General features: G+C 46.2%; 1 protein-coding gene and 1 long non-coding RNA gene across 7 annotated transcripts in view; one reads left to right on the top strand and one right to left on the bottom strand.

Moving 5' to 3' along the window:
- The window catches only part of PTPN5 (protein tyrosine phosphatase non-receptor type 5), a 56694-nt gene extending 54351 nt beyond the window's left edge, over nt 1-2343 (bottom strand). For all 6 annotated transcript variants that reach the window (XM_070457302.1, XM_070457305.1, XM_070457303.1 and 3 more), the window contains exon 1: nt 1864-2343. The gene's annotated coding sequence lies outside the window, so the exon portion shown is untranslated. The remainder of the gene's footprint in view (nt 1-1863) is intronic.
- LOC139031813 (uncharacterized) lies at nt 1432-24277 on the top strand. Its single transcript, XR_011484332.1, has 3 exons — nt 1432-1521; nt 6526-6604; nt 23673-24277. It is a non-coding gene; the product is annotated as an uncharacterized lncRNA (long non-coding RNA).
- Nucleotides 24278-24752: the final 475 nt, after the last annotated feature.

The following is a 24752-nucleotide window of genomic DNA, read 5'->3' as shown; positions in this document are numbered from 1 at the left end:
CTTATTTTTTGGGTGAAGAAATTTCGACCCAGAGAGGTTATAAGCATTCACTGAAATTGTCCAGCCAGGAAGGAGACCTGGAACCCAGATCTCTTCACTCTGAGGGTGAGAGACACCGTGTTGCAACTCAAGGGCCACCACTCATTATGAAGTCTATGCAAATGGTGCTTCTGGAGCACTATGCCGTTTACATACACAACAACATGAGTGGTTGCTCCTGGAGTGATGCCAGCTGGTCACCCTGTCTCTGCTCCTTGCCAGGCTGCTCCCTCAAGAAGGAAGCTCCCGAGACAAGAGCCTCAGGCCCCTAGAGACTGAATATTGTCCTTGCCAACTCCCCCATCCAACAGAGTCTTTCCAAAGGTGACTGACTTTATCCATTCACCAGCCACCTTGCACTCACTCCATCAACACACCTCTCAGGACACCCCTCTGCACCAGGCACTGGGTTCAGCTTTGGGGACACCCAGCTGCCCTTGAGGGAGCCTTGCCCTGAGCCACCACCAGAGCCTGATGGGGCTGTCACTCAAGCCCCCCGCCCTCCCCCAGCAGCTCCATCAGCAGTACCAAGAGGCGGCACCCAACAAACATCAAGGAGGGAGAGATGGCCGGACAGGAAGGCCCTGGAGGCCTCTGCAAAGGGATGATGAAGGGAGCTCGGTTGGGTCAGAAGGCTGGGGCTCTTAAGGAGCAGTGGCGAGTGGGGGGAGGCATATCGGCAGGTCAAAGTGTTGGGAGGGGGTGGCTCCTCAACCACAACACCACCTGGTCCAATTGAGGACGCTGGTTCTGTGATTTCCGGGGAACAGGACTGAGACCCTGGAATCTGATCTCCTGTCCAGGTCTGCTTCATTCTCCCACACTAAATCTCAAACCTGGAGTACCTGCTTAAGAGAGATCTCCTGTGAGGCTGAAAGAGGCAAATTGAAGGCCAGCCTTTTTTTTTTTTAACAGGTGCCAATGAATGGCACCTGCCGCTCCAAGGGGGTGAGGGGGGCAGGGCTGGAATCACGAAGACTTTACTGATACACTGGGGTAAATGTTTATGTTCTAGGGTTTCGGTGAGGATAAGGATGGAATTGTATAGGAGAGGAAGTAAGTCTGAAAGCCAGGGATGCTAGATCCTAAGGCAGGCTTTGCCTTGAACCCTCCTGTGACCTTGGTCAAGCCACCTCCCTGGGCCTCAGTTTCCCCATCTGTAGAATGAGGGGGCTAAATGAATTCCCAGGGTTCACCTGGTCCTGACCCTCGAAAGCCACACGACCCCTGGGACGGTAAGCCCCTCAGAGCTCTGACTCGAGCAATCTCCAGGTTTTGCAGGAGTCTGGGCCTCAGCCGGCCGAAGGGGCACGCTGGGGGATGGGAACGCGCTGGGCTTTTATTTTGGGGGTGGGTGGGGGAACTGGTGGTTTAAGCTGCACGGTCGGGGGAGGCGAAGCGAAGGCTGGGAGCCACGGTTAACAAGGCCAGCGGGCTAGCGGCGATCTCCAACCTCCCCCCGGAGCTTCGGACCCTGGAAAGGTAATGCAGGCAGGAGCCGCGCACCCGCCACGGCAGCAGAGGCTCGGACCCGGGACCGCCATCGCGATCCCTCCCCTCTCGGGAACCGCGCACGAGCTTCGTGGGGAGTGGCTGCTGCTCCCTCTCCTCTCCCCAGCGCCGGGTCCCCTCCCGGGCGTGGAGGACCCCTCCCCCAGTCCGGGGGCGTCGGGAGCCCCATGGGGGCGTGGCGGGGGCGGGCGCCGGCTTCTCCGCCCGGGGGTCTGGAGGAGATCTCAGTTGCCGGGCCTCCCTTGGAGGGACCCTGCGCCCTCCACCTCCCAGCTCCCCACACAAAGGCGCCGACAGAGGCGCCGCACTTACCGGCCAGAGGGCTCCGGGCGCCGGCGAGCGGGCGGGCAGGCTGGCGGGAGGATGTGCGCGCGCGAGTGTGCGTGTGTCCCTGTGTGTGTCAGCGCGAGTGTGTGAATGTGTGTATGTGACGGGGACCTCGCGGAGCTCTGCGCGTCTGCGTGTGCGGGGGCGTCCGTCCGTCCGTGGGTCCGTCTGCCCTGCGCTCTGTCCCGCGCTCCGTGCGCGCTCCCTCACCGGGCCGCCTCGCCAAACGGGCTTCGGCTGCAGAGTCTCGGGCGCAGCCGCCGGGTCGCTCGGCACCCTCGGCCCCGGCTCCGCCCCGCCCCCGGGCGGGCTTGCGCGGCTCCCCGGGAATTGCGCAGGGCCCGCGGGGCTGGCGGGCGGGGGGGTGGGGAGCTCCGGCGGCGTCCGGGGCCCGAGTCGGGCGGGATCACAGACCCTTCATCCCTGCCTGACCCTGATCTCGGGCGCCTGCACCCCGCAACTCCGCTTGGAGTCCCCGCAGACACTGCGCCCGCGCCGAGGTTGCCTGGACAGGGAGGGCGGGGGAGCGGGAGCACCGCATCCATTTCATTCATGATTTTCTCCTCTCGGGAGCCCCGAGGCCCGGGCCGCGCCGCTACGGCGGCCGTCAGAGGGACCCCGGCAGGGTCGTGAGCACCGAACCCGGTGCAGGGGGGACAGGCAGACGGACGGGGGGCAGGGGAAAGCGAGACAAAGGGGTCACAGCCGGGGCTGGGGGGAATTGTATGGAGGGGGTGCTGTGGCGCTCCCCGCATGACGCCCGCAAGCTGTCATTGCCAGACCTCCACAAGCAGAGTGGTTGCAAATCCGGGGCGCACCAGGGCCGGGTGCCCAGGACCTGCTCCCGCACTGTCGGTGGAGGCACTCGCCTTACCACCCTGCCCAGTTCCGTCGCTGAGGAGTAAAACCTGCCTCCGCCGGATCTCCCCCTCCTGCCGCGCGTCATGGGGCGTGCATCTGTCTAGGCTTCATGGAGGGGGGCACCGCGGGGCCGGAAGTTCAAGGAGCTGCCCACGCACCCCACAGTCCCACGTTCCTCAGGCTGGCGCCCCATTCTGTCCCCACTTTTTGAGATATTGGGAGACACACAGGGCCGGGATCCTAAGCTTCGTTTTTACACGGGGGGATGCCAAGGTGCACCATCACAGAGCTACCACCCTGATTCCAGCTACCGCCCTCTTTCGCCTGGAATTCTACAACAGCCTGCTTCCTTCCCTGCTGCCACCCTTGGCCCCCTGCACGGTCAGAGCGAACCTTTGAAAACCTAAGTCAGATGGCCTCGCTCCGTTACTGCAAACCCTTCAATGGCTCTCCACTCATTCAAGGGAAAGCTCCAGCCCCTGCAATGGCCTGCAAGGCCTCCCATGAGCTGGCTTCCTTTTGTTTAACTCTGACTTCACTTCCTACCACTGCAGTCACAGGGGCCTTTGTAGTGCATCACCAACATGGTAGCCACCCTGTGGCCTCAGGGCCTTTGCACTGGTATTTTCTCTGCCTGGAAACTTCCCCCAGATAGTCACATGGCTTGCTCTTTTACCTGTTAAAAGTGTCGCCCCAAACAGGCTCTGTGACCACTCTATTTTAAATGCACGCCCACTCCCCTCATTTTCTCCATGGTAGTCATGACCTTTGTTTTGTGTTCCCTGCCGGCAAGGTTCGCTGGCCCTTCACTTCCAGCTCTCACCTTAGGCCTCTGGCATCCTAGTTCTCCAGCCTCACCACACTCTTCTCTAAACAGACTGCATTTCCCCATTTCTAGCCTTTGTTCAGGCTGTGCTTTCAGCCTGGAATTTCTCCATCCTTCAGCATAAGGCTAATTTTCCCCAAACAGTGTCAGTGTAACATTAGCAGCTACCATAATTGACTGTTTAGTATGTGCCGGGCACGGTTTTGTATGGAATACCGTCCCCTCCATGTCTTACCTAATTTTTAAGTTCCAGTTCAAACACCCCCTTCTCCATGGAGCTTTCTCTCATATTCGCAAGTACTCAGCCCTCATTCCTCTGTTTTCTGTACCAACAGTGCCTTGTCTTTTTTTGTTGTTGTTTTCTAGAAGGGGCACAGAGCCCAGCTGGGTCTTATTATCCTCAAGTAGTTTCTTGTGGGATAAGGGGAAGGACTAAATGTCAGATCAGCAGGCCACGATGCTTGGTGTGTCTGAAAGCATGGGTCCACGTGTCAGCCAGTGCTCAAGGACCCTCTTTCTCTCCCAGAGAGCATCATCTCCGTCCTTCAGCATAAGGCTAATTTTCCCCAGACAGTGTCAGTGTAACATTAGCAGTTACCATAACTGAGTATTTAGTATGGGCTGGGCACTGTTTTGTATGCTTCCAATGTTCTTCATGGTGACTTCTTGAGGCAGGCATTTTGATATCACTATTTTCAGAAGAGGAACCAGAAAGAGATGACTTCCTTACAATCCCACAGTTGTTATATGAGGGGTATGTGTTTCAAATTAAGATCTCACTGATTCCAAAGCCCAAGCTCATAGAACAGAGACCCTGGTGGCTGATGCGTGAGGGAGCCTTAGCAAGGTCACCATGGCCCAGGTTTTTGCTGAAGCCAGCTGGGGCATCACAAGGGCATGGCTCTGGGGGTGAGAGGAGACCTTGCTGTCAGTGGTACCTGGGATGTCCTATGGTGGAAGCTGGTTGTTGCCCTTCATAAAGTCAACTTTGGAAGGCCAGAGCTGCCCCCTAAGCATTCCTACCTATGTGCTCTGGGTTCATAGCCCAGCCCCAGCTGTCAGGTGTGGCTAACAATGCCCAGGTCAAAGGGTTATGGTGAGGAAGGAGCATGATAATATACTTACAGGATAGGAGGGGATCAAAAATGGTCTTTCTCCTTTGGTTCTTATAGGGAATTTCTGTCGCTTAGAGATATACTCAAACTTGTCTTCTACCCCTTTTCTCCCCTGTGCATCCTCTTACTTAAATTTTCCAGATTCCTGTAGTCCATTGAGCATTGCCCTGGGGTACAGGTAAGGAAAGAAAGCAACATTTATTGAGGGCTAGCCTTGTTACTTGTGCGCACTCTCCTTTCTTCTTCGCAAACCCTTGGAAAGGGAGGTCCTGTTGTTACCAGTGAGGACATTGAGGCACAGAAAGCTCAGAGGACTTCCCTGTGGCTGCAGCCCTCACTAATTAATAGCAGTAATGAGATTCTAACCTACATCTGATGCTGCACTTAGCCAGCACCTGTCTTCTTCAATCTCATCACCATGAAAAGCATCTCCATCGATTTCCTTTCTCGTCTCTGATGGGGAAGAAGGAGTGTTCTCTAAGGTCCCCAGCAATGAGGTAGTTGTGAGGTTGGGAGGATTTAGGCTTCCTGAGTCATTCTGTGTGACTCACTTACCCTCTCTTGATGGAGAGAGGCAGAGGGGTTTGGGAGAGAGAAAGATAGGCTGAGTAACCAGAGAGTGTCTTGCTGGTGGTTTCTGATGGACTGTTAGAGTCAATATTTCTTGCTTTTGACTTCTCTTCCAATTCACTCCATCAGTAATGAAATGTTTTGCTTTGGTGAAAATGTTCCCCTCTCCAGATTTTTATTTATTTACTTACTTATATATAACCCGCCACAATCCACAAAGGATTTGAGGTTGCTTACCACTGAAGTAGAAACCATAAAACAATGTTAAAATATCAATAGAGACAGAGAAGCAAGACCGGGGAAGATGTAAATAAACTTTGAGAGACAAGACCAAGGCTTAATCATTACAGCTGATGTTTATTGAGTTCTTCCAGTCTGCAGAGGAACTTGTGTACCTTATTTCATTTAGTCCTTAAAAGAGTCCTATAAGATGGGTGCTCTGATTATCTTTATTTGGGGCTATAGGGAACCAAGGCTCTGAGAGATTAAATATGATGACCAAAGTTATGTAGCTAGTCAGTTATAGAAAAAGTGAAAGTTCAGTCACTCAGTAGTATCCATCCATTTGGGACCCCATGGACTGTAGCCTATCAGGCTCCTCCGTCCATGGGATTTTCCAGGCAACAGTACTGGAGTGGGTTGCCATTTCCTTCTCTAGAGGATCTTCCTGACCCCGGGATCGAACCCAGGTCTCGCACATTGTAGGCAGATGCTCTACTCTCTGAGCCACCAGAGAAGTCATAGAGCCAGTCTTTAAATCTAGTTTGGCTTTGGAACTCATGTCCTTAACCACTGTCCTGTCCTGACTCTCCAAGGGACAGAAGACTACACATTTGCTCACCACTCTGGATTCTTCTAGTGTACTGGATTTGAGTCTCATATTTGGTTCTGATTTTCTTGCATATCAAGAAGGAAGGGAAACAGCAAGTTAAATAGCACTAATACCCTCACAGCCTTCAAGTCTGCTCAATGTCACTTTCTCAATGAGGTCTAGCCTGACTCCTCTTCCAAATTCATACTGGAACCTGCCTCTTCCTGCTCCCTTCAGCAATCCCGATCTCCTTTTGTCTTTGCTTTTATGATGACGCATTTTATCTTCTAACGTATTGGATGCTTTATTAACTATATTGTGTATTTCAAATATTGCTTACTTTTTGCAGCACACAGGAAGTTCTACAGTATAGTCTATAGTAATAAATTCATTTATGAATTGCAAATTAGATACTTCATATGTTTAATATGCTCATTGTTTAATTGTCTGTCTTCTTCCACTAGAATACCATGGGGAACATCTTCTTCTGTCTGGATTACTGTTGGATCCCAAGTGTCATGGACCATACCCAATATATAGCAGGTACTCAATAACAGTTTTGCCGAACACTTAAATGATAATTTCAGAGAGGAAGGAGAGAACCATATATCTGAAGTGGCAAAGTAGGTCATTTTTTTTAATGGCTCATGTTTTCTTTCTCTTCCTTTCCTTTCTCATTTTCTTCCTTTTTCTCTACTCGTTTCCGTGATGAACTCGAGGCAGCTCTAGCACTTAACTCTTAGAGCAAGTCTTCAGGAGGGTTTTCTGACTGTAGATCCTGCCCTTACTGTCATTGTTATAGCAAATGCATCAAGGGACTTCATGATGCTGATTTTGATGGAATCTTTTGACGAAAGATGGACATTTTCCTGACATCGAAGTCTGCAAAGGCAATCCTTTTAAGGGGTCTAAGAATAGTGTCTAAGTACCATTTCCAACGATTTGGGTTTTACAGCAGATCCTGTAGGGATGGAGATGGGAAAATAAAAAGTGGAGTTTTTGTGTGAAACAATTGATTTAAAGGGAGGACATCCTTTGTGTTCCTAGGAGCTCACCTCTGGAGTCATATTTCCTGGCTGCAAGCCTGAAGGGTGAAAAGCCAAGGTCGTTAGTGAGGTTTATCAGAGGAGAAGCTGAGCTGAGACCAGTTGCTGGGGTGCGTGCAGGTGAGGGTGTGATGTGAGCTTCCGAAGGAGCTGGCCACAGATCTCGGGCAAGCCTCTGAGAGCCACAAACACAGGTGTCATCTCAAGGTGACGGCCAAGGGCACCTGGCTGCCAACCCCAGGAAGAAACATCAGAAACACTTGAGTCAGGAGGAGTGAGAGTTGGAGCTTTGGCTTTCCCATGGGCCCTGCTCTGGGCACCTGCAAAGCAGATTTATTCAACAAATATTTTCGGGGGCACCTACTCTGAGTTAGCCATTGATTCAGAAGCTTGAGTACATGTTAGGGAACAGGACAGTCAGCTTCTCTGCCCTCACAGAATTTACATTCTGGTGGGGACACACTGTCAGAGAACTGGGTGGAAACAGAGAATGAAAGGCTAACTTCAGGCAGTGGTAAGTGCAGTGAAGAAAAAGGAAAGAGAGATGGGGTGATGCAGAGCACAGGTGGAGAGGGGACAGGCTTTGGACTTTGGGGGTTCAGGGAAGGCCTCTCAGAGGAGATAACCCTTAAACAGGGACTTGAGTTATCAGAAGGAGCCTGCTGAGCAGGGAAGGGGAGGACCTACCCAGGCAGGACTTTCTCCTCTGGGCACAGCAGGAAGGCCAGGCTGAGAGATGAGGTGGGAGAGGAGGGCAGGAGCCAGGTTGCAGGGGGCCTTGAAGGCTGAGAGGACTCTGGGTTTTATTGTGATGTGCTGAGAAGCTACTGGCAGTTTCTAAGTGGGGAGAGTGATGAGACCTGGACTCAGACCATGTGTGTGTCTGGGACAGGAGCAAGCCTCATAGAAGCGCTGAGACTCCCGGCTCTTCTGTTCTCAGAGGGCCCCCCAGAGACTGTGGGGCCCTGTGCTTCCCAAACTCTCTGTGTCCCAGAATCGTTTGGGGGAACTGTTAAAAAATATCTGGATTCTCAGGCCTTTCCCTGGAAAATCTGGTTCAGTAGGATGGAGGAGAGGGTCAGTCTTAAAGGAAGTTCCCCCAAATGCTTCTGGCTGATGGGCCAGGGTTGGGGGCCTCCATTCCCGTCAAGGCTCCCACATTAGGAGGAGGGTACTGAGGTTCAGAGAGAAGAAATGCCTCTCCAGGGCACATAGTGAATTCAGGGCTGACCAATGTCCTGACCGCAAAGCAGTGCATGGATGGGGTCTCTGGAAACAAGTCGTAGAAATGACCGTTGGCAAAGAGGGATTAATTGGAAGGCCATGGGGAAGTTCATGGATGGAAGGGAAGACTGAAGAAGCATGCTTGGGAAGGGAGAGTGGTCAGGAAGCTCTGGGAGTTTGCAGGGTTGGGAGCCTCCCCACAGTGACATCTAGGTGGTACCAAGGATGCAGGAGCTGCCTTTCCTACCTCTCAGAGCCCTGGGAGAGTGGGAGGTGGATTGGCCGAATTCTGGTTGTGGGCTCACCCCACTGGCTAGGGGGAGGCCACACTTTGATTGACAGTCCCATCCAGACTTCACCTGAGATTTCATCCAAAAGGAAGTCAGAAGGCTGTTACCAAAAGTGCAACCAAAAATGTCCTCTACCTCTGGCACCTCAGAGGGTTGTAATGACCAGTCATTGTTGCCGTCATTGCTGGGATCATAGTAATATTTACTCATTTAGTAATTACAGCATGCCAAGTACTATTCAAAGCATGCTCTATTTATTAACTCGTTCAACTCATACTCTAAGGCTGTGGGGCAGGTACTGAGCTGGGAAACTGGAGCAGGGAACGCATGTAGCAACTAATGCCTAGATCCTGCTTTTGTAGGTTCCAAAGCCCATTTATTCCTGTTGTCTAATTTGCTCCTCCTGACAGCCTGTAAGGACAGGGAACTTCACAGATGGAGAGTGTGTGCATATGCTTTAGAGTCACACAGCTAGTTAGTAGCGGAATCTTCGGAGTCATATGGTCATTCATTCACTCAGTCATCAAATAGCAAGTGAAGTGGCTGTCAGGGGTTAGGCCTGGGGTGAGTTCTGGGAGCTCACTGGTGAACAGCTGCAGCGTCTTCTGTCCACGAGTTTGCCAACTCCAGGGGCAGAGGCAGGAGAAAAGGCTAGAGCATGGGTGAAGGTCAGAAACCAAACCAAACCAAACCAAGGGCCTCATCTTAAGCAGGCAACCATGGAAGGATTTTAAAGCTGGGAACTTGTGTTTTAGGAAGACAACTCTGACTGCAGTATGAAGACTGGCCTAGAACGGGGTAAGAATAAAGGGAGGGAGATAGTTAGGGGGCTGATTCGGTGGGATTGATAGGACTTGCTGATTGGATGGGGGGGGTGGGGGAGGGAGGGATTTAAGGTGAGGGCAAGGTTTTTGACTTGGGCAACCAGGTGAGGGGTGGTGCTGTATGCTGCGGGTAAAGCTAGTTGAGGGGCCATTTAAATGGGTGGGGGAAGCTATACGCTCCATTTGGACAAGTGATGTTGGCAGTTTCAGGGGAACAGGGATGTGGAGAGAGACAGGAGTCTGTGGGCCTTTTGCCTCCAGATTACTCTCTACCCACAATGCCTTGCTAACTTAGACTCTCTGTCTGTAAAGAATACTGGAAAACTGCAGAGTGTCGGATCAAAGGTCAGAGACCGCCTTCACATTTCAGATGAGAAAGCAGAGGCCCAAGAAAAGTTGTTTCTGGAAGACCACAAAGTGAGTTAGACGGCTGAGCTGAAGGCCGCCTCCTCCCTGCCGCCCACAGTGCCCTGGTCCAGATTGTGTACACCGGAAACCTGCAGTTCAATTCAGACTCCAGAAGGGCTCTGTTTGGCCTATCACTAATTCAAATTAGTTGTCATCATGAAAAAAAAAAATTATGACATTGCAAGTACAAATCCATATTAAAAAAACCCCCAACAAAACAGATCTGGTAACTTCAGGCTCACGTGCCTTCGTGACACTGACCAGTGAATGGGGTAGCACTCAGCCCTGCAGCAGGCCGTGTCCAGTTTGCCGTGGTCTCTACTCTTACCCCGTTGGCTGAGGGCCTGTGTTATTTGCCACTTGTCAGGAAGCTTGCTCTGTTGTTTTTGTAAAGGGGAAAGTTACATATTTCCTGGAACCTATCTATGGGATCTCTTATCTGACCCCAGCTTGCTCCCTGTTTCCTTGGTGTCTGTGAGCATTTGAATTATGACCCTTCCCCTCTGTGAACCACAGATTCCTCATGTGTAAAGGGAAGCATCTGAATATGATGATTCCAAGGTCCTTTCCGGTTCTGGCTGGCAAGGCTCTCCAGGTCTGCACTTCAGAAATGAGTTGTGCTATTGACAATGCTTAATTGTTCTGCAGATGGTTTTTGAGGGATTGCTCACCCTTGACTCTTTTGTCCTTGAATTATGATTTATCTAAGCCCTTAGAAGAAAAATGCCTTTTGTTTTGGGAGTTTATCCTTCATCTTTTGATTTGGGGAAAAAATTGAGTGCTTCAAACAATGCAGCATAGCTGCAGTTGCTAGGAAGGGCGAGCAGCCACAGAGGCTGCCTGGAGACAAGGCCATCAGAAAACTCCAGTCTCCCTACCTTACTTCCCTTCTCCTCCCCTCCCTCTTTCTTTCTCTTGCTTTCTTTTTATCTTTTGAGCAAAGATATAAAAGTCAATTTGTTGTTGTTTAGTCACTAAGTCATGTCTGACTCTTTTGCTACCCCATGGAATATAGCCTGCTAGGCTACTCTGTCCATGGAATTTTCCAGGCAAGAATACTGGAGTGGGTTGCCATTTCTTTCTACAGGGGATCTTCCTGACCCAGGGATCAGACCTGGGTCTCATGTCTCCTGCATTGGCAGGTGGATTCTTTACCACTAAGCCACCAGGGAAACCCTGTCATAATCAATAATCCCTTCTAAAAAGACAAGTCTTAATCACTAGTAGAGTTTAGGTTGCCCTGAAATCAAAAGGTAATTTCTAAAGACCATTCCCCACCAGCCAAATATTGAATACTCAGTGAAATGACCTTCAGGGTTTTAATTCTGATTCTACCACTCGATTGTCATCTGACCTTGGGTAAGTAATTAATTTTTCTCTGGGCCCCAATTTTCTCCTCTGTAAAAGAGGTTGGAAGAAATTCCTAGACCATCTTGTATTTCCATGTGAGCCCTAATGTTTTAGGAGACTGCCAGAGATTCAGAGAATAAGATAGCACCATCAGGTAATGTCTCTATGACTCTCCTTCCAGATTGGCAAGGCTCTGGCACCCCTTCACCTTGAAACCATAATATTCAGTTGTAGGTCTTTGGCTTTCTCTGCTCTGGTTATTTAATCAGTGCTAAAGGAAGGATTTCTATCCACCCTTCTCAGTAGATTCGATGTGCCCCAGGCATCTGCCTTTTAGCATCTTATGTTTACCATCATTCCTTTATTATATAGAGGGACAGTGACAGAATCTAAATGTCTCTGGTTAATTATTTTTCTAGTCCACTTCAGACTCTCCTGGTCTCCAGCGTCAGAGATGATTGTGATGATTTAAGTAACAAGTTCGCCCCCTGGTGACGTTTGTGAAAATTGCAAAAAGACAGCCATGCAACAAATACTGAACTTAAATCCTGCCTCTCCCTAGCCTTTAAGGCAGGATTTTAAAAGTGGATATATCATGTCCTGTAAAGTAATACATAGTTTAAAAATGAGAAGGTTATATATGTGAAGCTTGTATTTCTACTTTAAGAACCAACTTTTGCCCGTTTGGCACTTCCACGCTTTTGCCTTTCAGTTCTTAACTTTGCAGTTGGGGTGGAGGATGTATTGAGTTTGACATGGCCATCCTTTAGTTACACCTGTCTTTCTGCAACAGTGGAATTGGTTACTCCAGGAGATGATCAGCTTTCTGTTGTTGGAGATGCAGAAGCAGATGTTGGGGGGGGGGGTGCGTTTCTTCTCCTTCCAGTTGTTAGAAAAGTGTAGGGATGAGGTTACATCCACTGACCTAAATGAGCAAATATTTGTTGAGTACCTGCTATATCCCAGAAAATTCCTAAAAGAAAGGATGCACGAGTTGTGAACAAAACAAAGTCCTTGTTTTATGAGCTTAATTTTATTGGGGGAAATAACCCCCAGTGTTATTTTCTAATCAGAAGTTCTAAGATTCATAATTCCAAGGAATAGTAGTCTGGTTTGGCAAACATTGATAACAGATTTTGGCCAGAGACTTGGGACCCTAAGGACATTTTGTGTATCAGAGTGAGAGCAATCGAGGTCTCTGGGCATCACGCTGACAGACAGGAGCCCTACCACTAGGAGCTATTCTGGGTCCTGAAAGTGGAGAGGCTAGTTCAAGGTTTTCATTCTCCAAAGTACAGTCAATCCTGGGTGCAGCCTGTAGATGGGAGGAGAGGAAAGAGAGGAACTTGTATAAACATCAGGAGTTGCATATGTTTACAGTTCTCTAGAGTTGGAAGCATCTTTGAGATGATCTTTTCTAACATCATCGTTTTATTTTTTTAGTTTATAAATTGAAATGTAGTTGACTTACAATGTTATGTTAATTGCTGCTGTAAAGGAAACTGATTCAGTTATATATATAATAATATATATTATACACATATAATACACACACACACACACACACACACACATATATGGGCTTCCCAGGTGGCTCAGTGGTAAAGTACCTGACTGCCAATGCAAGAGATGCGGGTTCAGCCCCTGGGTCAGGAAGATCCCCTGGAGGAGGGCATGGCAACTGACTCAAGAATTCTCGCCTGGAGGAGCCTGGAGAGCTGCAGCCATAGGGTCATACAGGGCTGGACACGACTGAAGCTACTTAGCACACACACAGCACGTGTACATATGTATGTGTACATTCTTTTAAAAACGTTCTCTCCCATTATTATCTATTATAGGATATCGAATATAGTTCTCTGTGCTATATAGTCAGACTTTGTTGTTTATCCATTCTATATATGTATAAAACTTACATCTGCTAACCCCAACTGTCCACTCTATTTGTCCCCCAGCCCCCTCAGCCTTGGCAACTGCCACTCTGTTTTCTATGTCTGTGATTGTTTTCTGTTTCATAAATAGGTTCCTTTGTGTCATATTTTAGATTCCACATACAAGTTATATCATAGTATTTGTAATTCTCTTTCTGATGTATTTCACTTAGTATGATAACTTCTGGTTGCATCTGTATTGCTGCAAATGGCATTATTCTGTTCTTTTTAATGGCTGAGTAATATTCCACTATATATATAAATATATATACACCACATCTTTTTATCCATTCATCTGGTGATGCACATTTAGGTTGCTTCCATGTTTGGGCTATTGTGAATAGTGCTATTATGAACATAGGCATGTGTGTATCTTTTTGAATGGTAGTTTTGTCTGGATATATGCTCAGGAGTAGGATTGCTAGGTCATATGGTAATTCTACTTTTAGCTTTCTGAGGAGCCTCCATACAGTTTTCCATAGTGGCTGCACCAAGCTACATTCCCACCAGTGGTGTAGGAGGGTTCCTTTTTCTCCACATCCTCTCCAGCATTTGTTATTTGTAGACTTCTTAATCATGTGGTGTGAGGTGGTACCTCATTGTAGTTTTGCTTTGCATTTCCCTAAAAATTAATCTAACATCCTCATTTTAGAGAGGGAGTAACTCAGCCCCAGAGAGAAATACCTTTCCTGAAATCATAATCAATGATCATTAACAAGTGGGAATTAAAAATTGAATCTGTATGTGTTGTCAGGAGAACAAACATACTACAAACTACTGTGAATAGCATGATTCTAATTTTGACTAAAAATCTTACGTGATTATTTTTTGGAGGTGAGATTGCAATGGTTTTAAATTTTCTTTGGTATGCAATGGTATATTTTAAAAATATTCTCCAGTGAGGATGCAGAATTGTAAAAAAAAAATTATTCAAAAGAACTTGTATTTTCAAAACTCAAAATGGATTAAAGATCTAAATGTAAGACCAGAAACTATAAAACTCCTAGAGGAGAACATAGGCAAAACACTCTCCGACATGAATCACAGCAGGATCCTCTATGACCCACCTCCCAGAATATTGGAAATAAAAGCAAAAATACACAAATGGGACCTAATTAAGCTTAAAAGCTTTTGCACAACAAAGGAAACTATAAGCAAGGTGAAAAGACAGCCCTCAGATTGGGGGAAAATAATAACAAATGAAGCAACAGACAAAGGATTAATCTCAAAAATATACAAGCAACTCCTGCAGCTCAATTCCAGAAAAATAAATGACCCAATCAAAAAATGGGCCAAAGAACTAAACAGACATTTCTCCAAAGAAGACATACAGATGGCTAACAAACACATGAAAAGATGCTCAACATCACTCATTATCAGAGAAATACAAATCAAAACCGCAATGAGGTACCATTACACGCCAGTCAGGATGGCTGCTATCCAAAAGTCTACAAGCAATAAATGCTGGAGAGGGTGTGGAGAAAAGGGAACCCTCTTACACTGTTGGTGGGAATGCAAACTAGTACAGCCACTATGGAGACCAGTGTGGAGATTCCTTAAAAAACTGGAAATAGAACTGCCATATGACCCAGCAATCCCACTTCTGGGCATACACACCGAGGAAACCAGATCTGAAAGAGACACGTGCACCCCAATGTTCATTGCAGCACTGTTTATAATAGCCAGGACACGGAAGCAACCCAGATGCCCATCAGCAGACGAATGGATGAGGAAGCTGTGGTACATATACACCATGGAATATTACTCAGCCATTAAAAAGAATTCATTTGAATCAATTCTAATGAGATGGATGAAACTGGAGCCCATTATACAGAATGAAGTAAGCCAGAAAGATAAAGACCATTACAGTATACTAACACATATATATGGAATTTAGAAAGATGGTAATGATAACCCTATATGCAAAACAGAAAAAAAGACACAGATGTACAGAACAGACTTTTGGACTCTGTGGGAGAAGATGAGGGTGGGATATTTCAAGAGAACTGCATGAACATTATCTATAGTGAAACAGATCACCAGCCCAGGTGGGATGCATGAGACAAGTGCCCGGGCCTGGTACACTGGGAAGACCCAGAGGAATCGGGTGGAGAGGGGGGTGGGAGGGGGGATCGGGATGGGGAATACATGTAACTCGATGGCTGAATCATGTCAGTGTATGACAAAACCCACTGAAATGTTGTGAAGTGGTTGGCCTCCAACTAATAAAAATAAATTAAAATAAAAACAAAAAACAAAAGAACTTGTATTTTCAGTGACTTGAAATAAACCAAAACCCAATAGAACACACACACACACACACACACACACACGATTTTTTTTTTCCATTTTCATGAATTTTCCACTTTCTAAAAGTAAGTGTTGTAGAAACTGCTAGTCTTCCCACTATTCGGCTCTTCTCTCCTCTGGCCATACAGCAGGATTACTCTTCCTTATGGTAGGATTACACTACTCTTCCTTGGCTCTCGAACTTATTGTAGGATCATATGACTAATTTTGGCCAATAAGGAGGGACCCATGTGATCAGAATAGTCAGGATTGCCTCAGGGCCACTGCATTTAATTTCCAGCATGAGTCTTTCTAGCACCAGGGAATTCCAGGTCTTGTGTTGAGACTGACGTGCCTTAAGATGGGAAGCTTCCTACACTGCTGAGGAGTGGGTCAGGAGGACAGCTGCACTGAAGAGGTGCCCAGACATGCTGTGGACTTTGACGAAAAGGAAACAAACTTTTACTGGGTTATGACACTGAGATTTTTGTGGTGGTTGTTCCCCCAGCGTTGGTGGTTTAGTCGCTAAGTCGTATTTAACTCTTGTGACCCCATGGACTGCAGCCCACCGGGCTCCTCTGTCCAAGGGATTCTCCAGGCAAGAATACTGGAGTGGGTTGCCATTTCCTTCTCCAGGAGATCTTCCCAACCGAGGAGTTGAACCCAGGTCTTCAGCATTGCAGGCAGATTCTTTGCTAACTGCTGACGAGGGAAGTTAGTCTATTTCAACTAATGCAGTAACATGTGTAACTTATATACTAAAAAGAATTATTACCATTTCACAAATGCAATCAAACATATACCATAATCAGAAATGTTTATGTTCAATTTTATATTGAATTCAAGTTTTAATGGGCTTCCCTTGTGGCTCAACTGGTAAAGAATCCACATGCAATATGGGAGACCTGGGTTTGATCCCTGAGTTGGGAAGATCCCCTGGAGAAGGGAAAGACTACCCGCTGTAGTATTCTGGCCTGGAGAATTCCATGGACTGTATAGTCCATGGGGTTTCAAAGAGTCAGACATGACTGAGTGACTTTCACTTTCACATAGTTTTAATGAAAAATCATACTAAGATTGATTTAAAATCAAGATCACTGATTTTTTTTTTTTTTTTTTTTTTTTTGGCTGCTGCTTGGCATGTGGGATCTTAATTCCCTGACCAAGGATTGAACCTGTGGCCCCTGCAGTGGAAGTATGTAGTCCTAACCACTAGACCTCCAGGGAATTTGCACTTTTTTTTTTTTTTTCAATTATGAGATGTTGGTTTGTAATGAAGAGTTAGTTGAATCACAGACATGTAGTATTGGGAAGGACCTGAAAATTTTATCTTGCACATTCCACAAGTTTGTATAGAGAGAGGTATATAGCAGCCATTTAAAACAAGTAAGTTGTCTAAACTAGTGGGTTCTAAAACCTTTTTGTTGTTGTTCAGTTGCTAAGCCATGTCCCACTCTTTGCAACCCCATGGACTGCAGTATGCCAGGCTTTTCTGTCCTTCACCATCTCCCAGAGTTTGCTCAAACTTATGTCCATTGCATCAGTGATGCCATCCAACCATCTCATCCTCTGTCATCCTCTTCTCCTCCTGCCTTCAGTCTTGCCAAGCATCAAGATCTTTTCCAGTGAGTCAGCTCTTTGTATCAGGTGGCCAAAATATAAGAGCTTTAGCGTCAGTCCTTCCAATGAATAGTCAGGGTTGATTTCCTTTAGGATGGACTGGTTTGATCTCCTTGCTGTCCAAGGGACTCTCAAGAGTCTTCGCCAGCACCAAAATTCAAAAGCATCAATTCTTTGGTGCTCAGCCTTCTTTACGGTCCAACTCTCACAGTTGTACATGACTACTAGAAAAACCATAGCTTTGACTATATGGATCTTTGTTGGTAAAGTGATGTTTGATGCTGTTTTTTAAAATGCTGTCTAGGTTTGTCATAGCTTTTCTTCCAAGGAGCAAGCATCTTTTAATTTCATGGCTGCAGTCACCGCCTGCAGTGATTTTGGAGCCCAAGAAAATGAAGTGTATCACTGTTTCCATTTTTTCCCATCTATTTCCCATCTTTCCAAAACCTTAATGAGCTGAAATTTTGTATCGTGCTCATGCTCAGCTGCCTGAGTGATGTCTGACTCTTTGTGACCCTATGAATTGCAGTCTGCCAGGCTCCTCTGTCTATGGGATTCTCCAGGCAATAATACTGGAGTCTGTTGCCAGGGGATCTTCTCCAGGGGATCTTCCCAACCCAGGGATTGAACCTGCATCTCTTACATCTTGTGCATTGGCAAGCGGGTTCTTTGTCACTGGCACCACCTGGAAAGCCTGAAATATCGTATTGGGAGAACTTTTTAAAAATTGAGACGCCTAAGTCACATTTCTGGGATTTTGGTTAAGGAGGTCTAGGATAGGACCTAGACATGTCATTTTCAGAATTTTGCCATGTGATTTCACTCACAAACTTGGGAATTGCTGGTCTTAAGGATGACTTCCAAATCGCATTTGCCATTGCTTCAAACTGAGCTTTATTTAAATTCTGTATTTGCATTAAAACTAAAATCACTTTTGTAAATGCAGGTCAGATTCTTTAGAAGCAGAATCTGAGATGGGGATTCGTGGGCACGTAATTTATTACGGCGTGCTCTCAGGTGAAGCCTGTACAGGAATGGGGAAAGTCAGGCGTGGGAGAAGCTGCTCAGCAAGAATATATTTCAGCAAAGTCGAGCTTCAGCCGAATCTTGCAGAGAGCTTGGACGTGCACACTGTACTCCAGAGCTTGCCTAAACTTTAGGCAGGGAAGCTGGGCTTCGGCTCACTCTGACTCTGGGCAGTCATTGGCTGGAGGCAGCCTGGGTTGGGGGTGATGTAGATCGTGAGGTGACTGCAGTCACCGAAAGACAATTTTGGGGTGGAGTTTGGTTATCTCTTGGCAGGAATTCAGTTGGTAGTTGGGGAATACGTGTACCAGGCTGGAAAAGAGGATCTTGGGGGCACCAGTAACTTCTCCTGTCATCTACCTCCCTCACCACTCAGATCCCCTTGCATCTCGGGCTGAATTTACTTTGTTTTGTCCCAGCTTCTCCGGCAGTCTGGATGGCCACAATTCGTAGTGAAAGTTACAAGTGAGGATGGGATGAGTTATAGCCCCCGCTCTGTGGCTGGCCCCGGGACTGCCATTGACACTCATCATCTCCCTTGTTGCCCACCCATTAGAGAGTCGTCTTCACCTCTGTTTAGCATTTCTGCTGGTCTGGGTGGCTTGACTAGACCCTTAGGGGGTCTGAATGCCTTATTAGCACGTCCTTATCAGGCCTTGGTTGCTCTCTGTTGCTCATTTACAGTTAAACTTGTCAGGAGAGTAAAAAGAGACACACCAGGGGCAAGCATTCCTCCTTGCCCCCACCTCCTCATGGTGGTAAGTGCCAGTCACTCCTGGCAGTCAGGCGAGGCCTTGCTTGGACTGCTGGTGTATTTGCAGGAGGAGCAGAAAGTGTCCAGGAGGCAGCAATAGCGTTGGGTTCAGTGAGACTCTTATTTTGTCCCCTGGTGTAAGCTTTGGAGGAGAGGGCCTCTAGACTCCCAGAGTCCAGGGTTGCAGGTATGGGAAGTGCAGATTCCCTAAGTGGGTCACAGGGAATGAAGGTGAGCAGAGACTCTCTTATTTCTCTCTCCTGGTTCCCGGATGGAATATTTTGCCCTTGGAGGATATTTCATCTATAATAGCCATTGGTTTAAGGATGCCTGGCCCCTTGCCTGTGTCTTTAAGAGGCCATTTAACCAATATCAGATTAGCCTCTTTTGGATGACGTGGTGTGTGATAAGATCAGTGGATACTGTGTGCCTGCTGCTTTCTTCTTTGTCCTTGATAGGGTTCCTTGGGCCAAAGTAATATTGTCCATGGTTTCTTGCTGGTAAACCAGATACTCTGTACAGTAATGGGACAAGAGTGACAAAGGTGAGTTGCCTAAGGTGCAAACCTTAAGATGATAGTCGCTCCTTTTTAAAAAAATGTCTTGAGTCTTTTATTTATTTATTCAAACATGTATTTATTTGGTTGCATTGGGTCTTAGTTGTGGCCTTCAGGATCTTTAGTTCGGCATGTGGGATCTAGTTCCCTGACCAGGGATTGAACCCAGACCCTCTGCATTGGGAGCATGGAACCTTAGCCACTGGACCACCGGGGAAGTCTTGTACTGCCTCACCTTGGTGCTGGCTCTGACTCTGTGAGCCTTAAAATAATGGTGCTACGGAAGACACTCCAGGCAGGAAAGGCAAACGATATACCCAGAATGTGTGCCAGTCCTAGACGGATGAATTGCTGCCATCTCCAGGATGGAAGGTTCCATTTGTAGTCAGAATAGCAATAGGTGGCTTGCTGGGCTCCTTGAAGGATGGTACCATACTGGGGGCTTGAGCGTGGGTCTTTGTTGCTGACACATTGGACATCAGCAGCAGCAGTAGCCAGATCATAGAGAGTTCCTCTCAAAACTGGCATCCTTCCATATCACTCAATAAATAGTTCATAGCAGTATGATATATGCTGCTTCCAAACCCCCAAGAGGCTTATCAATGCTCTTTCTTGGTAGCAGTAGGTATAATGTACAGTATCAGGTATTTTACTTTGAAGGGGATATCCTGGCAAAGTACTGAATCCCTAAACTTCATCAATGTGGGAGGCAGACTCCTGAGTTTTTGTAATATTTATCTCCTGGATATCCAGAGTAGTTGCCACTTCATGGTCACCAGGTCAAATTAATATGCTGTCATCAATATAGTGGACCAGTACAGTACTTTCTGGAATGTCCAGATGGCCTAGGTCCCTTCAGAATATTTTGTGACAGAGAGTGTAATAGTTATCTACTCTGCCCATCCCACCTGAAGCAAACTCCTTCCAGTCCTCCTTCCTTATGGATATTAAAAATAATGCCAGATCCAAAGCAGCGCCATGTACTGGATACCACATTATCATCTTCTAGAGAAGATGCTAAGTGTAGAGTTGCAGCTGCCCTTGGCACGACTTCTTGGTAGATGTGAATAGTCCACTGTCATCTACTGTATTCGTTTGCTTCTTCCAAGGGCCAGACTTGTGAACCAAATGGACATATGGTTGAGATAATGACCTCTGCATCATTTAAATCTTTGAGGATAGTACCAGTCTCTGCTGTTCCCCCTGGAATGCAGTGTTATTATTTTGTCTAGAAGAGGGTATAGTTTCAGGGACTTCTACTTGATCTTTCATACACAGTAGCTTTTACTCCATGGGTCAAGGAACCAATATGGGCTTTTGCTAACTGCTAAGTAAGACCAATCCAACTATATATTTAAGAGCTGGAGAGATGGCTCCAGTTAGTCTGTGGACTTGGTGAATTCACTGTCAGATGGATTTGGTCCAGGACTGTGTTTATTACTTGATCTTAATCTGACACCTCTCTAACAGGAGACGCTAGTGGGTCTGTGGGTGTCTATGTCAGCTCAGATGCTATAAATAACAGCCCTCAAAGATCTAGGTATTTCTTTTTACCCAAACATTGGCACTACAGTTATCCAAATACTTTGAGAAAGGACGGGAGGAATTACTACTATACATATGTATGCTCCCTGGGTCAGGAAGATCCCCTGGAGGAGGGCATGGCAACCCACTCCAGTATTTTTTTTTTTTTTCTTTCTTTTTAAAATTAATTAACTTTTTAGTTTATTTTTTAATTGAGGGATGATTGCTTTACAAAATTTTGTTTTCTGTCAAACCTCAACATTAATCAGAATCACATGGACAGAGGAGCCTTGTGGGCTACAAGCCCATGGGGTCACAAAGAGTCAGACACAACTGAACTGACTGAGCAGGCATGCACCACAGGCATGGTATTTCAGGCTACTTCCCCCAAGAGAACTCAGCCTTTCTTTCTTTTAAGGAAAAAAAAAATCCCAGTTTTTTTTTTTAAGGTTTTATTTTGAAACAATTTCAAACTTACAGAAACGTTTCAAGACTAGTACACAGGAATTGTGCATACTCTCTCACAAAAGCCCCATTCAAGTTTCATCAAGAACATCCTTTACGGCATCTTGTCCAGCATTACATGTCCCATTCACGTGTCAGGCTTCTGCGGTCTCCTCCAGTCTGCAGTAGCTTCCCCATCTTCCCTTAACGTTCATGACTTTTATATCTTTTTTGAAGAGCACAGGCCACTATTTTTGTCAAAGGCCCCTCAAAATGGTTTTGTTTAATAGTTACATATGATTAGACCTGGGCTATCCGTTTGGGCCAAAATACCACAAAAGTGATGCTGTGTTTTTCTGATTGCAACCCTACATAGTATGGATTTGCCCTGTCGCTGATGGTATTAATTTGATCACTTGATTAAGATAGTGTCTGCTGTGTTTCTCCACTGTAGCTACTTTTCTCCCTTTTGTAAATAGTAAGAATTTTGCTGGGAAATACTTCGAAGCTATCATAAACTCCATTCCTCATCCCATTTTAGCACACTAGTTTTAGCATCCTTTGCTATTTCTTGCCTTAATTATTACTTCAGTGGTTGCCAAATGTTGATTTTCTAATTCTATCAATTTTCACTTGGCATTCGACTGTAAGGAAACACTTTTTCTTTTCCCCATTTATTTCACTCACTTATCTATTTGTGTCATTGTGGACTCATTGATGTTTATTATTTACAAGTTATAATCTGGTACTATCAATTATTTATTTTGGTGATCAAATTGTACAGGGTATTTCCAGTGAGAGTTTCATTGAGCTGGCTTCTGTGTTCATTTTACATGTCCCCATCATTCTTTGAACATTTTCTTACTTTCTAGAATAGTAAGACTTTTCCAGGGTCACTTTGTTCTTTTCCTGTTTTAGTCCTGAAATCAGTCACTTTCCCCCCCAAACAGTCTTATGTTCTTTAAATGGACAGTGGTATTTTGAAGTATCTATTAGAGTATTACTGCTTCCAGACTCCCTCCGCTGTCAGAACTAGACATGTACCTGCATTTGTTGTTGGGCAGTGGCTTAGTCCTGTCCTACTCTTTGTGATTCCATGGACTGCAGCACACCAGGCTTCCCTGTCCTTCACCATCTCCTGGAGCTTGCTCAAACTCATGTTCATTAAGTCAGTGATGCCATCCAACCATCTCATCCTCTGTCATCCCCTTCTCCTGCTCTCAATCTTTCCCAGCATCAGCTCCTTTTCTAATGAGTCAACTCTTAGGTGGCCAAAGTATTGGAGCTTCAGCTTCAGCATCAGTCCTTCCAATGAATATCCAGGATTGATTTCCTTTAGAATTGATTGGTTTGATCTCCTTGCAGTCCAAGGGACTCTCAAGAGTCTTCTCCAACACAACAGTACAAAAGCATCAATTCTTTGGTGCTTAGCCTTCTTTATGATCCAACTCTCACATCCGTACATAACTACTGCAAAAACCATAGCTTTGAGTAGACGGACCTTTGTTGGCAAAGTAATGTCTGTGCTTTTTAATATGCTGTCTAGGTTTGTCATAGCTTTTCTTCCAAGGAGCAAGCGTCTTTTAATTTCATGGCTGCAGTCACCATGAAATTATGTACCTGCATACACGTATACATATATATGTGTGTGTGTGTGTCTATATATACACCTGTGTGTGTATATATGTGATTTGTGTGTTTATACCTATACATACAGGTAAATATGGATATTTCCATTTGTATATATTGAAAACCATTAGTTTATATCTATACCTCCAATTCCAATCCAGCACCAGTCCAACAGCATTCATACCTGACTCTCATTATGCTTAATATATTTACTTATTTTCTAAACCTCTGGAATAGAACTCATAACCTGACCCCACTGGACCAACTCTGCCTGGACACCCTCCTCATGGAGCCCTGGTCCTGCTGCTCTGCCTCACCCCCTGCTCTGATGTCATCCTTGCATGGGCTTATCAGCTTCCCTTCCAGGTGATGGGCTCTGGGTCTGAGATTGAACTCATAGTCTGAAAACAAGGTGAGGCATCATGGCACTCTATTGAGGTGACTGACCTCAGCCTTCTACTCATTCATTCTTGATTTCTCTTGGTTATGTATAGTAAGTGATATCTTTGATGCCTGAAGATCTTTATTGCTCCAGGGAATACTGTGCCCGAGAATACTTCAGGTCGGTCCCATCTCCATAGAGTCCTCCAGGTTAGGTCCCCTGGCTGCTGTTCTGATGTTGTTGCTCACTGTGGTTAATTAAGGCTCTCTTGCCTCTAATGATTAATGCTGCTGTTTGTGTCTTTATTACTCCAGGATCCTACTGTCCTGTTGAAACCAGGGAACCCAGTTCTGTGACAGCATCTCCCACTGCCAACTCTGGCCTCCAGAGGACAGCCTCCACGGAGCTTCTCAGTTACCTGATGCCCTCCTCCTCATCCACTCCTTCTCACTTTGGTAGAGGTAGCATCCTATGGGCTGTGCTGAGGAGCGGAGCCCGAAATGGGGATTCCTGGGATTCGTTAGTGGAGTGTTCTCAGGGGTAATCTGTAAGAGTGAGGGAAGTGAATAGGGAAGGGGCAGAGCTAAATATGGAAGTGGTTTCAGGTAGTCAAATCTGATCTTGACTTTGAGTGTAAGCTATTATGTGGTCTGTCCTATCTTGAGGCAAGAAAGAAAGGTTTTTAACTTCCCCATTAGCCAGGTATCTCCTGGTGAGGTGGCCCTAGTCACCCAAGGACAAACCTTTGGAGAAGATTGCAGGTGGAAGCTACTAGCAGTGGCCACTGCACTAGCTGGTGGGTAGACAAATGAGACCAAGGCCATGAAAGAAGTTTCAGGGATCTGGACAGGTCACCACCTCGTGTCTGCTCTACCTGGAAAAATAAACTTTCACATTTTTATAAGGATAAACACATGCTTTCCATTTGGCCCTATACAATTCCACTCCTAGGTATTTACCCAAGAGAAGTGAAACTATATGTATGTTTGAATATATATGTTCATATATACACATATTCTCTCTCTCTCTATATATATATATGTATATATATACATATATATACATATATATAGAAATGAATGTTCAAAGCCGCTTTCTTCACAATTTCCAGAGATTTGAACATTGCCAAATATTTCCAAACATTCAACAGCAAGTGAAAGTGTTAGTCGCTTAGTCATGTCTGACTCTTTGCGACCCCATGGCCTGTAGCCCATCAGGCTTCTCTGTCCATGGAATTCTCCAAGCAAGAAGACTGGAGTGGGTTTCCGTTCCCTTCTCCAGGGGATCTTCCTGACCCAGGGATTGAACCCCAGTCTGCTGCGTTGTGGGCAGATTCTTTACCATCTGAGCCACAAGGGAAGCCCAAGAGCAAGTAAATATATACACAAATTTTG

This window comes from Odocoileus virginianus, chromosome 28, assembly GCF_023699985.2.
Source record: "Odocoileus virginianus isolate 20LAN1187 ecotype Illinois chromosome 28, Ovbor_1.2, whole genome shotgun sequence".
NCBI classification, from domain to species: domain Eukaryota; kingdom Metazoa; phylum Chordata; class Mammalia; order Artiodactyla; family Cervidae; genus Odocoileus; species Odocoileus virginianus.
Note: the sequence above shows the minus strand (reverse complement) of the source record. Positions and strands in the feature narration are given on the sequence as shown.